This window comes from Alexandromys fortis, unplaced genomic scaffold, assembly GCF_014885135.2.
Source record: "Alexandromys fortis isolate MF-2015 unplaced genomic scaffold, M_Fortis_MF-2015_v1.1 scaffold_202, whole genome shotgun sequence".
Classification (NCBI taxonomy): domain Eukaryota; kingdom Metazoa; phylum Chordata; class Mammalia; order Rodentia; family Cricetidae; genus Alexandromys; species Alexandromys fortis.
In genome coordinates, this window is record NW_026068077.1 from 1,545,691 (window position 1) to 1,559,688 (window position 13,998).

The following is a 13,998-nucleotide window of genomic DNA, read 5'->3' on the forward strand; positions in this document are numbered from 1 at the left end:
CAAATGAATGTAGTTTCTTTTTTTTTTTTTCCTTTCAGAAAGTAGGTTAATGTGGATGACAGATTTTTAAAAGAAGGGTAAGCCTTTCTAGCTCGGGTGGTATATATGTTCCGTGCCTTAGTGGAAATGAACACTTAAAATACATAAAAGTAGCAATGTTGTGTGTCTGTGTCGCATGCATATGTGTACAGGTGTGTGCAGGTGATGAGCTAGCTGAGAACAGAGACGGATGTGCAATGTCTTCTTCCATGGTCCCACGCATTATTCCCTTGGGAGAAGTTCTCTTGTTGAACATGATACTATTTTTTTTTTTTTTTTTTTTTTGGCTAGGCTGGTGACCAACAAACCATTGTAATTCTCCTGACACTGTTTCATTCACCCAGCACTAGGGTTAGGTGCATCCATGGCCAAACCGAACTTCTTACATAGGTGGTGGCTATCCAAAATCAGGTCTTCACGCTTGCAGAGCCAATGTTCTTTCCTACTGAGCCATCTCCACAGCCCCCAAATATGAGTATGTTGTTAAGCAACTAATTGTACTGGTTATAGTTAATATTGTTTTCCATATAGTTTTTTGGTGGGTTTGGTTTTGTTGGGGTTCTTTTGTTGTTTATTTTCACTTTTACAGCTTGTTCGGAGGATAAACAAGGTACCTAACTGGTAGAGTAACAGTATAATCATAGAGAGTTCTGCCATCAGACTTGGTAGTGGAGCCTTCATGGTGTATTTCCCAGAAACCCAGAAAAAGAAATGATTCTAACGACTGGGCTGGCAATCCTTTATAAGTCAGGTGGTTCTCCATTCTCTCCTTCCATCAGTACTAACGGGACCTAATCAAATTACCTGCCTAGAGATTATTAGAGGTAATTTTTGATGATAGAGCCCACAGAACTTCATAGGAAGTTGGAGGCTTGAGAGATGTGGCTATAACAAACCTCTTTCTAGTCCATCTACATGTTTCTATGAACAAGTTTTTTTTTTTTTTTTTTTTTTTGGTGCCTCCAACTTAAAAACAATGTAGGGAATGAACGGATACCGAGACCCAAGCTGTTAAAGGAAAGAGCTGCATTCATCCACAGGCAGGGAAAAAAAAATCAGGACACAAAAGAAACTTCTCTGCATCATTAAATATGCTTTCCTTATGAATGCTGGATTTTACTCTTTATGTCTACTAATTAATTATCAATATTTACACTGTATTTTGTGTACTAATACTAATAGTAACAACTCAATCTGGAACAATTTTATTAAAATATTAAAGCATTCTGGTGACATGAAATAAAAATAAACTTGGGTTCCATGCCCATTGTTTGAGGCTTGTGCATTTAACAGTGTGAAAAAGGCGTTCCATATAAAAGTATGTTACATTAAGAAAAAGCTGTACAGTGTAAGCTCAACAGAAATAAAAGTTTAAGGGGAGTATAAGTCTGAAAGAATTGTCTTGCCGGGCGGTGGTGGCGCACGCCTTTAATCCCAGCACTCGGGAGGCAGAGGCAGGCTGATCTCTGTGAGTTCGAGGCCAGCCTGGTCTACAAGAGCTAGTTCCGGGACAGGCACCAAAGATACAGAGAAACCCTGTCTTGAAAAAAAAAAATAATAATTGTCTTGTGTTCAATAAGAGCAGGAGGTATATAATTTAAAGGGATGGTGGTAGATATGAAATTGTTACATTTAAATTCTCAAAAAGGAAAGAGAATAGTTAATTTAAAATGTCTGTACTCCCAATATACCAGACATTTTGTGCTCCTGAACTATTTAAAAATCGCCTGTACGATAAGAGAGGTGGGCATGGTGGAGCATGCCTTTAATCTCACCGCTTGGTGTTAAAAATCTCTGAGTTTTAGGCCAGCCTACCTGGTCTACAAAGTGAGTTCCAGGACAGCTAGGACTACAGAGAAACCCTGTCTCAGAAAACAAAACAAAACAAAAAAAAAAAAACAAATAAACAAACAAAATACAAAATGAGAAAAGTAAAGACAACAGAGGATACCATCATTCAGGTCCAGGGACAACCTACAGAACGGGGAAAGACCTTTACCAATGAAACAGCTGATAAAAAGCTAGTGTATACACTGAACACCAAGAAAGCTATTCAAGTAAAAACTGGGGTACAGAGCTAAGCAGAGATTTCTCAAAAGATGAAACACAAAAGATTGAAAAACAATGAAAAGAATGTTCAACATCCTTCATCACCAGGGAAATGCAAATTAAAACCATTCTGAGATTTCATTTTTCCGCAGTCATGGCCAAGATCAATAATACAAGTGACAACTCAAGTTTTCAAGGATTCAGGATAAGGGACACACTTACTCATTGCTAGTGGCAGCCCAAATAGACACTATGAAAATCAGTGTAGTCATTCCTTAGGAATCTGGAAAATGATATACCTCAAGATCTAGGTAGACCACTCTGGGGTATACACAAACAACTCTATATCCTACTACAGAGATTTCTGCTCATTCGTGTTCAATGCTGCTCTATTCATAATAGACAGAAATTGGAAACAGTGGAGATGCTCATAAACTGATGAATGGCTGATAAAAATGTGGTATGCTTTATATGTGGTATAAAAACAATGGAATATCATGTTTGTTAAGAAAACAAAAACTTGTACATAAATGGATGGAACTAGAAAAAAAAATCATCTGAATGAGGTAACCCAGACCCCAAAAGACAAATATTGAATGTATTCTCTTATATGTGGATGTTAAATGTATTCTATTATATGTGGATATAATACAAATAATCACAGAGGATAGCAATCTAGTAAGGGACCAGGATGGAGAAGATAACCTATGGAAGGAGAAATAGAATATATTGCTAGGGAGAGAAGATGGGGAGACTAGAGAGGGAACAGGAATAAGAGAGAAAGGTTGAAAAGGGATTGTGGGGAGGAACCACTAACACCAAAGGCCATTTGGAAAAAAAATATATATGGAATCCTACTACTGTAGAAGCTGCCTAAAATATATACATATATGAAAAAAAAATCTAAATGGAGTCACCAAATAATGGGGGAGACAATGTCACTAGTAGACATCTTATGTTACTAAGTCACACCTCCAGTGATAGCATGTTTCATATCATTTATTTATTTATTTATTTATTTATTTATGCAGTGTTCTGCCAGCATGTATCCCTGCAACCCAGAAGAGGGCACCAGATCTCCTTACGGATGGTTGTGAGCCACTATGTGGTTGCTGGGAATTGAACTCAGGATCTCTGGAAGAGCAGCCAGTGCTCTTAACCTCTGAGCCATCTCTCCAGCCTACCATGTTTTATATCTTGTTGAGTTACTGGCCAAAGGGATCCCATAGAATCCCTCAAACACCAAGCAACCAAGGCAGCTGGTTGCTTTCCACAACCGTATGATAAGGTCCAATTGCTGAAGACAGCCCTTATTTATGTCATTGAACACAGAAAAATTGATCTGGTGCCCAACTAGAAGCTTCCCCCTACTGACTACGGTTTGTGTCCTCTGCATGATACCAGAGGAGAAAGGCAATCATCAACATCACCCAGCTACAAAACCCTGTGACCTACAACGGTTACCTGCCTACATGATATAATAATGCAATGGCGGAACAAATGTTAAGCAACCCACCACTTTCTGATTATATCTAAAGCCAACTCCATAAAATGGAACCCATAGCTGATAGTACTAAAGTGGCCAAAAACCTGAGACTAGATAGGTCACTGGCTGGTGTGGGATTCCCCTCTGTATGCTTGATACCATTGGTTAATAAAGAAACTGTCTTGGCCTGTTGATAGGGCAGAGTAGAACTAGGTGGGAAAAACTAAATTGAATGCTGGGAGAAGGAAAGCTAAGTAAGGAGAAGCCATGTAGCCCTGTCAGAGACAGATGCTGGATGGAACTTTGCCTGGTAAGCCACAGCCATGTGGTGATACATAGATTAATAGAAATGGGCTAAATTAATATGTAAGAGTTATCCAATAAGAAGTTAGAGCTAGCAGGCCAAGCAGTGATTTAATTAATACAGTCTGTATGGTTATTTCGAGGCTGAGCAGCCAGGAACAAATAATCAGTTTCTTACAACAATTGGCCGTGGAAATGTCTAATATTATTATTCTGATAAAAGGACATAGGAATAAAATTACTCCTAATGACATATGGCTATGGCCATAGGTCAGTTCCTTGCTCAGCCCACACCAGAGCAGCTTCTTCTTATAGCATGTAGGGATTAACACAGAGACCCACAACTGGACAATGTCCAGAAGTTGAAATACTTGGGAACACTCAGTCCTAACAGGAATGTCTTCATCAAACCCATCCCCTTAAGGCTTAGGGACCTGTTAGGAAGAAGAAGGAAAAGGAGTATAAGAACCAGAGCTGATGACTGCAAGGAAACAATGTCTTCCAGGCACAACAGGGTTGAGGTACACATGAACTCACGGAGACTGTGGCAGCACACATGGGACCTGCACAGGTTTAAGTCAAACTGGATCTCAGCACCAAGAGAGAAATGGAGATAAGATCCCACCCCTACCCAAGAAGCAATGTGCAATTGATACCCAATGGCAAAGGAAGAATTCATTTTCTCCAATGGAGTATCACTGAGTATACTATTCACACGCAAGGCAGGCCAACACAACACTTTTTGTGTTTTTTTTTTTTTTTTGTTTCAATTTGTTTTGTTTTGGCTTGGCTTGTTGATCTTTGGCTTGTTTGCTTTTATTTTTTTAGTGGGTATATTTGTGGAGTATTTTGGTTTTAGGTTTTATTTGTTTTTTTTTTGTTTTGTTTTGTTTTGTTTTTTCAGAGAGAAAGAGGAAGAAAGAAAGAATATATAAGTTTGGGGTGGGAGGGAGCTGGGGAGGATCTGGGAGAAGATAGGGGAGGAGATAAAAGAAAATTTAAAAAAATGAGAAGAAAGCAATGTTAACCCAAGGCTTCAAAATGCTCTATCATGGCTGCAAAGGTAGAGTAGAGCAGAGTGGCTCAAATGATGCACAGAAAGCAGAGAGGGGAATACAGTGCTCTGCTGGCTCATCTTCTTCCCTGTCCTTTTCACCTGGGTCCTCAGCCTATGGATGGTGCCATTTATTTAGGAAAGGTCTTACCAATTCAGCTAATTTTCTCTGGAATGCTCTCGGTGATATTGCAGGGCTCTGTCTCATAAATCTCATGGGTGATTCTAAATCCAATGACACTAACAATGAAGACTGACCATCACACTGGTGGACGAATACCTTCTATGTGATTTTCTTCTCATTTTTGTCTTGATAATAGATGGGGCTGGAGAGACAGCATGTGGTTAAGAGCACTGGCTGCTCTTGCAGAGGACCTGGGTTCAGTTCCCAGAACCACATGGCAGCTCACAACCATTTGCAATTTCATCTCCAGGGGTCCAACACTCTTTTCTCACCTCCCTGAACACCAGGCATGCATGTGGTACAAATACATACAGACGATATACAATCAGAATAAAAATAAAGACATCTTTTTGATTTGAGCAAATGATATACTTAACCTCAAGATAAAAGGTAGACATTTTTAACCGGGGAAGTTCACCTCTCGGTCCTGGACTTCAAAGATAGTTTTCTACTCCATGGTAACTTTGGCCCCTTCTATGTGTGTCTCTGACATTCCAGCCAACAGAAGAGGAAACTGAGTGAGAAGTGTGTAATCCTGTAGCCTGAAGGCAACAACCAGACAATGCATAACATAACGAGAATCTCTGTGCCCCAATTAAACAATTAAATTTTACTTCTAAGTATGCATGAGAAGCAGGCTCAGTCCATGGGCTTTAATGTGTAAGCCCTTTGGAAGCTACTCCTCAAGATAACCAAGGTCTCATTCATATCAGGATTTAGTGTCCCTAAAGAGAAAGACATTCATGTGCCAAGTGGTGGTGGCACACACCTTTAACCCAAGCACTTGGGAGGCAGAGGCAGATGGATCTCTGTGAGTTTGCAGAGTGAGTTCCAGGACAGCCAGGACTGTTTCACAAAGAAACCCTGTCTCAAAAAAAAAAAAAAAAAAAAAAAAAAAAAAAAAAAAAAAAAAAAAAAAAAAAAAAAAAAACACCAAAAAAAGAAAGAGAGAGAGAGGGAAAATGAAATTCTAGACTAGACTTTCAAACAGGTTTCAAACACTAACAAAGATGTTCCTTCTTGCCTCTTCAGGAAAAATGACTATCAGGACCAGAAGTGCTTTGGCCAGAGAGGGAAGATAAGTGGAAAGTCTTGGGATGGGAAAGGAGAAAAACATTTTGTTTCTTCCAAAGAGGTGGCTGGAGATTTAACCTAGAGATTCATTCATGGTTTAAAATGCTCCTCAAGCAGAAAACGGTATTTCTCCCTTAATATATCTCACCCCACTTCTATAGAATCCATAGATCTAGGGGATATATACAACTTCTGAAATGAGGGCTAAGATTCTTAGCATCCTTTGAAGCAATGCACATCCATGTCATCACGCCCTGGTCAGTGATACATACACAGACTAGGGAGGAGGCAGCCTTAGGGTGCTTTAAGAGCTGAGACTGGTCTGGGCTCTTTTCCTTTCCCTTCCTTTTGTCTGTTGGCATAGCGCGAGTTCTAAAACGTCTTAATAATAAAAGCCCCGAGTCAGATACAGGGGGAAAATGCTGAGAGAACAGAGAGAGAAGGAGGAAAACCACAGCCAGCTTACCTAATAAACTTCCCAGCCGAAAAGGGGAGTTCGCTCCTGTCTCCTCCTGCCTTACCACTTCCTCCTCTGCCCAGCCAAATCACTTCCTGTCTGTTTGCACAGACCTCCAGACCTCTATGGTTAGCTAGCGGCTAGCTCCGCCCTCCGATCTACAGGCAAGCTTTATTTTTAAAAACAAGATACCACCACACGCTGGCTGGAATGTGAACTCAGAAAGCACCCTAAACCATAGGATGACTGAAAGAGCGAACAATAGGAGGAAAAGCAGAAGAGGCCTTGCTCATGGTGGCCCAGCACCGGCTCATCTAAAGCAGGATCCCACTTGGAGAGTGGCATGCCTCCGTGTTTTTCGAGCTGCTGCTACTTTATGACACATTGCTTCTTCCCCAGAATTTCCTAACTACTTTGCAGGGAATATGCTTCTTTCGACAAGCTCTCAAGGCTGTCTGGCAAAAAATATCCATTGTCTTGCCCACTCATGAAACCCTCTTTGAGATGTACCTGGTTATTAGCTACTCGAAGACTTGCCTGACTTTTCTCACGTTTTTTTTCCCCCACCCGACTTCATGTTTGCTCTACCCTCAGCACTGTCACGGTTCTCCTGCTTGGCTGCGTACTGTGTGAATTGCAGCAGCAGATATGAGCAGTAACTGCATGGGGGGGGGGGCAATGATGCAGTTGGTAAATTGCTTACTGTGTAAACATGAGGACCCTAGTGGGGTCCCCAGAATCCATGTAAAATGCTGAGTTCAGCACCACACGGTTGTGATAGTAGCTCTGAGAACGAATGATCTCTGGCACTTGCTGGCCAGTGGGTCTATCTGAATTGGTTCAGTGAGACTCTTGTCTCAAAAGAATAAATGGAGTCAACAGAGGAAGACACCTGATGCACACACATGCATGGACATGCACACACAGCATGTAAACGAGAACTTGCACACACATACATGGACATGAACATATAGCACACATACAAGAATCATCATGGAGATATATATATATGTATACTCTCATACATATATGTATATAATAACAATTTGAAAAAAAAGAGGCCATAAATTTGAAGGGGAGTTGAGGGGGTATTTGGGAGGGGTTAGTGGGAGAAAAGATAAAGGACAAATGTTATAATATTATTATAAACTTAATTTTTTAATTTTTAAAAAATCAAATCTTTTTTTTTAAAGAACTTAATGATAGTTGTGAGATTGTATTAGCTTTCTATCACTATAATGAAATACCAGACACAATGTACTTATCAAATAAAAAGAGGTTTATGTAAGTTACAATACTAGCCCTTCAAGCTCAAGATCAGATAGCTCAAGGGGCTCTGATAAAGGTGGTGCTTATCCTGATAACAGTGTGTCTTGAGCCAGGAAGAGACTAGTATTCCACAAGAGTCTTCAAGGCCATGATGGAAGGATGACCCACTAAGCCAGGATTCCCAGGTTTTCCCAACACCACCGACCTAGAAAGAACACCTTTTCATATATGAGTCTTTGGAAGGTATTCAACAGCCAAAACACAGCCTAAGTCATAAGGCTGAGGCCTTCACCGCCAACAGTCATGACTGGAGTCTGCCAGTGTGATGTTGGGTAACTGACCATGGCATCCCCGCAAGGAGAGCAGATGAAAAGCTTTCATGGTCTTTCCTTGATCTCTGTAGAGTCACAGTGTGCAATCAATAGAGCAGTCCTCACTTGTTCATCAATCTCAAGATCCTCAACAGTTCGGAGACACTCACGCCAATGTCCTTGGGAAAGAAGAGACACAAGAGGAACGAGCTCTCTTCCTTCTTGTACCCAGAAGAAAGGTCATGGCAGTACACCGCCAGAAGATGATTGCATGCAGGTCAGGAAGAGAGCCCTCCCCGTCCCTGCTGGCTCTGTAAGATCATAGATTTCTGTTGTTTGATGCAAAACTGTGGTATTCCATGAAGACAGGCCATGAAGACAAATATAATAGCATATGTGGAACCATGAAGATTCAGTGCCCTTTCCATTCAGTGTGACTAATTGACTCTTGCTCATCTTTGATGCTTTTGTAGTCCTTGGGTACAGCTGCCAGGATTATTGGCAACAGTTCTTATGGAATTTGCTTATGGTCTTAAAATGTACTAAGGACCCCAAAGAACTTTTATTTATGTAAGTTCTAACCTTTAATAATCACCACAATAGAGATTAAAACTGAGAAAAATGTCTTGCTTGTTTAAAAAATAAACACATTAATTCTTTAGAAATGAAACGTTTTTTAAATGAAAAATAACACATTCAAAACAACTTAATAAGAATAATGGAACTGAGCCTGGGGATCTCACAAAGATGAGCCCGGGGACTGCTTGCTCACAAAGATGGATCCCCAGAATCCACATTTAAACGAGCAAGGATGGTGGCAGACACCTCCACTTCTAGCCCTGGGGAGCTGGAATGTGAGGATAGACTAGATCTCTCTGAGCAAGATAGCCCACTTACTGAGTTCCAGGCCAGTGAGTGACTTTGCCATAAAAACAATAGTGGGTGGTACCTGGTGAATGACACCTTAGCTCTTCCTCGTGCTTCCACGGGCAATCCGTGTACCCTAACACACATGTACCTGTATACACATGTCTACATACACCGTCACCTGTTAGAATAGGGTGCCATTTTCTAGTTTATAATTTCCTTAAGATCCTAATGGAAGATAGATGAATGTTGTAGCCTGTTGTGGGATGATCCCTTGGCTGAAGGGGTGCTGGAACATGAGCCTCACGCAGACATGCCACATGAATGCGAGTAACCAACATTGGCTTTCTCAGAGCATTGCATTTGTAGAATATTCTTCTATAAAACTGAACCAAAGCATAACAAGTGGCCATTTCTCAAAGGTTAACTGTTGTGTGGAATCTGAGACCAAGTCAACAAGCTTTGTATTCTATTCTCGTGAAAGTTCACTGGTACATCACAACTTCTGAAAAGAGAGATCATCATACATACCTGAGTAGCTTTATGCACTGGCCACAGGCTGAGTTACATCTGTCTTCCAAAAATGGACTTAGCAAAATATTTTATTAAATAGATATGTGTATTGCTACCATCATGGGATTCACTGCAAAATCCTTCAAGGATTGAGAAGCTACCATAGCAACCAATTAAAGTTTTCCAAGGTTTTCTTCATTCACGGTGTTATTGGGTCTCAAGGAATTAGTTCAGAGCCAGTGTGAAACAGACATGGGAACACTGGATTGTTTCTTCCAGTGCCTGATCACCCTGGTACCCGACCACACACCATTTTGTGGAAGTTTAACTGTGAATTCTGGCAATGTGTCTTCCAGGCTCTGGACATTTGAACTGCTAAGATCTGAAAACTGGCTAGGGAGATGGGATGGTTCTGTCATTGCCATGTGGTGATTTTTTTTTTTTAAGACATAGCCCTAACTGTCCTGGAACATACTAGGTAGACCAGGCTGGCCTCGAACTCACAGAGATCCGCCTGCCTCTGCCTCCCGAGTGCTGGGATTAAAGGCATGTGCCACCACCGCCCGGCTGTGATTTTTTTTTTTTTAAGACATAGCCCTAACTTTCCTGGAACATACTGGGTAGACCAGGCTGGCCTCAGAGTCACAGAGATCTAACAGCCTCTGCCTCCCAAGGGCAGGGATTAAAGGCATGTCCTCTGACTTTAATTCTTTACACAGACCAAATAAGAGCCTAATAAGCTTTCCTTTACTTTCCACGCAGGGACTTGGTGATCAATTATCTCCAATGTTATCCCTTGCCTGAGCCGGGTTAGAGTTAGTATTGCTTTGTCCACCCCTTCCCTGGTCCTTATAGCATGTCACCTTTGCCACCCTTGATCCTGTCACTCCAGTTGAGGATGCTTGGACTTCTCCCAGGGGTTCAGTTTTCAACACTATAGCGAAGGCCATGCTCTCCAGAGCTCTGAGTGGATGAACACAGTCACATGATTTATCCACTCCAGCACTCCCATTTCCCTCGGCATATGGCCCTTTGCTTTGTGGGACTTCAGAACCTTCTAGCATTTCAACTTCACTTAAAGTAGAGCTACTTTGGGTTCATATTCTCGCCAAACAAAGTAAATTATTAGAGCCATTTGAACCCCCCCCCCGGGCTAAAAACATTCAATTTGGAGTCTCTGTTGGTGAGTAAGTCCATATCAATTAGTTTGGCTGGATCCAATTACGTATTTCTTCCTCCTTGATCCCACACTCGTAAGATCCACTCCCACACATGTTCCCCAGATTTCCATCATTAGAGCTTGGCAGAATCGTTCCGTTGTTGTGGTGCCTATTACTCCCATTCGTGGGTTGTATTCTGTACCTCACCCTTCCAGCATCTGCTGGAATGTGAGCCTGTTTTGGGAGTCTGAATGGAAAAGGGCTACAGGGACAGGTTTGGGGGACCCAACAGTGTTTTGAAGGCAGCTCCCTTTAGTAGACCTGAAGTTCTTCAAGCACAGTTGAGAGGGCTGCTTGTAGTAGCATGGGAGACTTCAGTTTCAGAGTAGTGCTCTTTGCTTTACTGAATGAAATACCCTCACCCCTATACAGCCCCAGTCCAATCTTTAGGGTCCTCTTTCTTCCTATCTATGCTCTAGGCTTAACAAAGGAGATCCAGTTACCCTTGTAATGCCATGACCTGTAGAGTTAGGCTTCCTTCCCTCCAGGAAATAAATCTGACTATTCCAGGGTAATTCCTGATAGGGACGTCAGCTTTCAGTTCCTTTATGGAGACAATGATGGGAACATAAAGTCAGCTTCTAAAGCCATCATTTTTTTATTGCCAAAATTACCATAAGAAACTTATAATCCACCCCATTGTCTTTCTTATTTTAACTAAAATATTGGATGCCAGTAACAGGTTGGTTACCAGGGATCTTCCAATAGCACAAGGCTGTTGGGACCTGCATTCAGGCATCTGCAAAGGGATAAACTGAGCAGCAGTTTGCCCGCAGAAAACAGTGGACCACTTATGGCCATGCCCTCTGGGAACATCCAATCAGGACACAGAATCTGTCCCCAAAAGCTCGGAACCAATTCTGAAAACTCATCTTTAATGTTTGACCACTCGAGTAGCAAATGGTTAAATCATTCTGGGCCAGGTTATCATCCTTGAGCCTCAGGTTCTAGGTCACAGATCAGAGCAAGAACACCCGGGAGCTTCATTCACAACAGGACAAATTGAATCTTGATGGTGCATGCGTCCTCACAGAGCCACACCACGGACAGGCACACATGAATAAAACGTGCAGATCTGCCAACTCACTTCTCTGCTGGGGTTCTCAAAGGTTCTCCATTGTCCACGGGGCAACCCAGACTCACTGGCATCTAGACCTCTACCCTCCTGCCCATTGTGCCCCTCATTCACTCGCTGCTTTCAATTGTGAAGCCATCCAGAATAATCTAGCGTTCCCAGAACGGGGGCAGGAGGGCCCCCGAGTGCCTTTCTTTGTCCTCACGTTTCCTCTGTGGGAATTTCATTTAGGAACAGCAATGTTCACTGCTGCTTTTACTGTGATATCTTGTCTGAAGTCTGCTGTTTGGTATGTCCCTGCCCATCCACTGTTGGCTCTTTTCTGCATGTTACACCGGAGGCTGACCTGGACTGCATCTCAAACATTGAATTGGCCATGAACTAATGGTAGCAAAAGGAAAAATAGCTGAAAAGTGAGAGGAAACCCATACAGTCTCCTCCACAGAGTGGAAGTGGCCAAGCAACTGTGTAGGTGGAGATGATTCCATGGGTGGTGACAGAGTGGATCCTCATCCCCAGTGGACACAGGGACTCTTATGGAACTGTTGATGATCTCCATATGCCTGGGCTGAACATTCCACAATATTATAAGTATGCATGCTTATCATGAAAACACAAGAGACCATAAACGGGAGTTTTCCTCTGATAGGTCGCTTCAAGATGGCTTCACTTCACTGAGCTTGCCTCAATACTGGTTCAAGCCAGTGTTATCTTCCCTTCTTTCACAAAGCTACTGACTCCATATTGGCCCCAGGAAAGGAGGGGATGGCCTTCTCTACTGGGAAGTGGCGGCCCCAAAGTGCGCTTGGGATCTCAGATGTTGCTAATGTCCCTATCACCATTGCCTCCTTCTGGGACCGAGTTCCTCCTACTCCATCCTAAATCCACCCCGGATTGTGTCCTTTCCTCTACCTTCCCTCGAGAATGGTTCTTACTCCATGCCAGCATCCCTCTTAAGCATCGCTGTGCAGCAGCCCTGTGCGGCAGGTGTCCAACGGAGGGTCCAGAAGAGGACAAAAACTACCTTTGAGATGGGCTGCAGTGGCCTTGTGAAGTGGGTGATAATGGGGCACCAAATCAAAGGTTCTCTTGGCAAATTCCTCAGACAAATTGAAAGAGAAGCCTGCTGTTCCTCCAGGGAAGACCATTAACTGTGTGCCCTCAGGAGATTCACAGCACAGAGCTTCCAAATTGTTTTTCAGAGCGGGTAGAATGGACGCATGTGCACATCCTAATTACACGGCTTCTGTGTGCTGATTGGCCAAAGAACTGACTCCTGATGAGTCTGTTTAAAGATGACGTGGCCCTTGGGCGAGGGCCTGCGAGACCTGTGTTCACTTTCGTCTTCCCTTCAGTTTCCCACTGGAAGACAATGTGGACTGTTCAGCCTCTGTAGCTACCCTCAAGTCTCTTGGTCATTTACTAGAGGCTTCCTCTGGGAAGCTGGGCATGCTGTCTCTGGCCCTCGTGCTTCTCTCTCTAAACCTCATCACACATGGACGTGCATGTATGTTATTTTCTCCTACTATGTCATTCACGCCACACAGAAAACATAGGGTCTATTTCTAAGAGTCAGATGGCTGGGGTTCCAATGTTGCCTTTGACTATTGTCTGGCCAACAACTTCCTTCAGCTTTCACGTCTTCATCTGGAATAAGGGAATGGCCAAGTTCAGCTAACGGAACTGTGTGTACTGGATAAAATAGGAACTCCAAACAAACTGGGGAGCTGTGCTCTGTGACACAGGTCAACGGTGTGCACACATTGTTTTTCCTTTCACTTATGTTTTTGTGTGTTTAATTCTTCTGCAGGAGCATTTTGACTACCTTGGTAACAAATTTGCTTTCTTTCAGGGGTTTTGATACAGGCTCTCTGATCCCCAGATGCTATTGCTCTAGTTTTTGTTTTTCTTTTAACTGGATCAGATGATCATAGGCCGACACCAGACAATGGAAAAGATGTGTGGAGAGAGAAAGAAGGAAGCCAGGGCTGAACAAAGGCTTGGGAATGGCACTTTGGGTTGCTGGGCTGTCTGGTTGGAAGCAAGCCTGCAGAAGCTGGTTTTGAAGATGGGGAATATCATGGGGGAGGGGGACAG

General features: G+C 42.6%; 1 long non-coding RNA gene across 1 annotated transcript in view; it reads right to left on the bottom strand.

The window, feature by feature from the left end:
• Positions 1-6,713, bottom strand: part of LOC126488321 (uncharacterized) — a 30,569-nt gene extending 23,856 nt beyond the window's left edge. The window contains exon 1 of the long non-coding RNA XR_007588643.1: positions 6,656-6,713. This is a non-coding gene — a long non-coding RNA (uncharacterized lncRNA). The remainder of the gene's footprint in view (positions 1-6,655) is intronic.
• Positions 6,714-13,998: the final 7,285 nt, after the last annotated feature.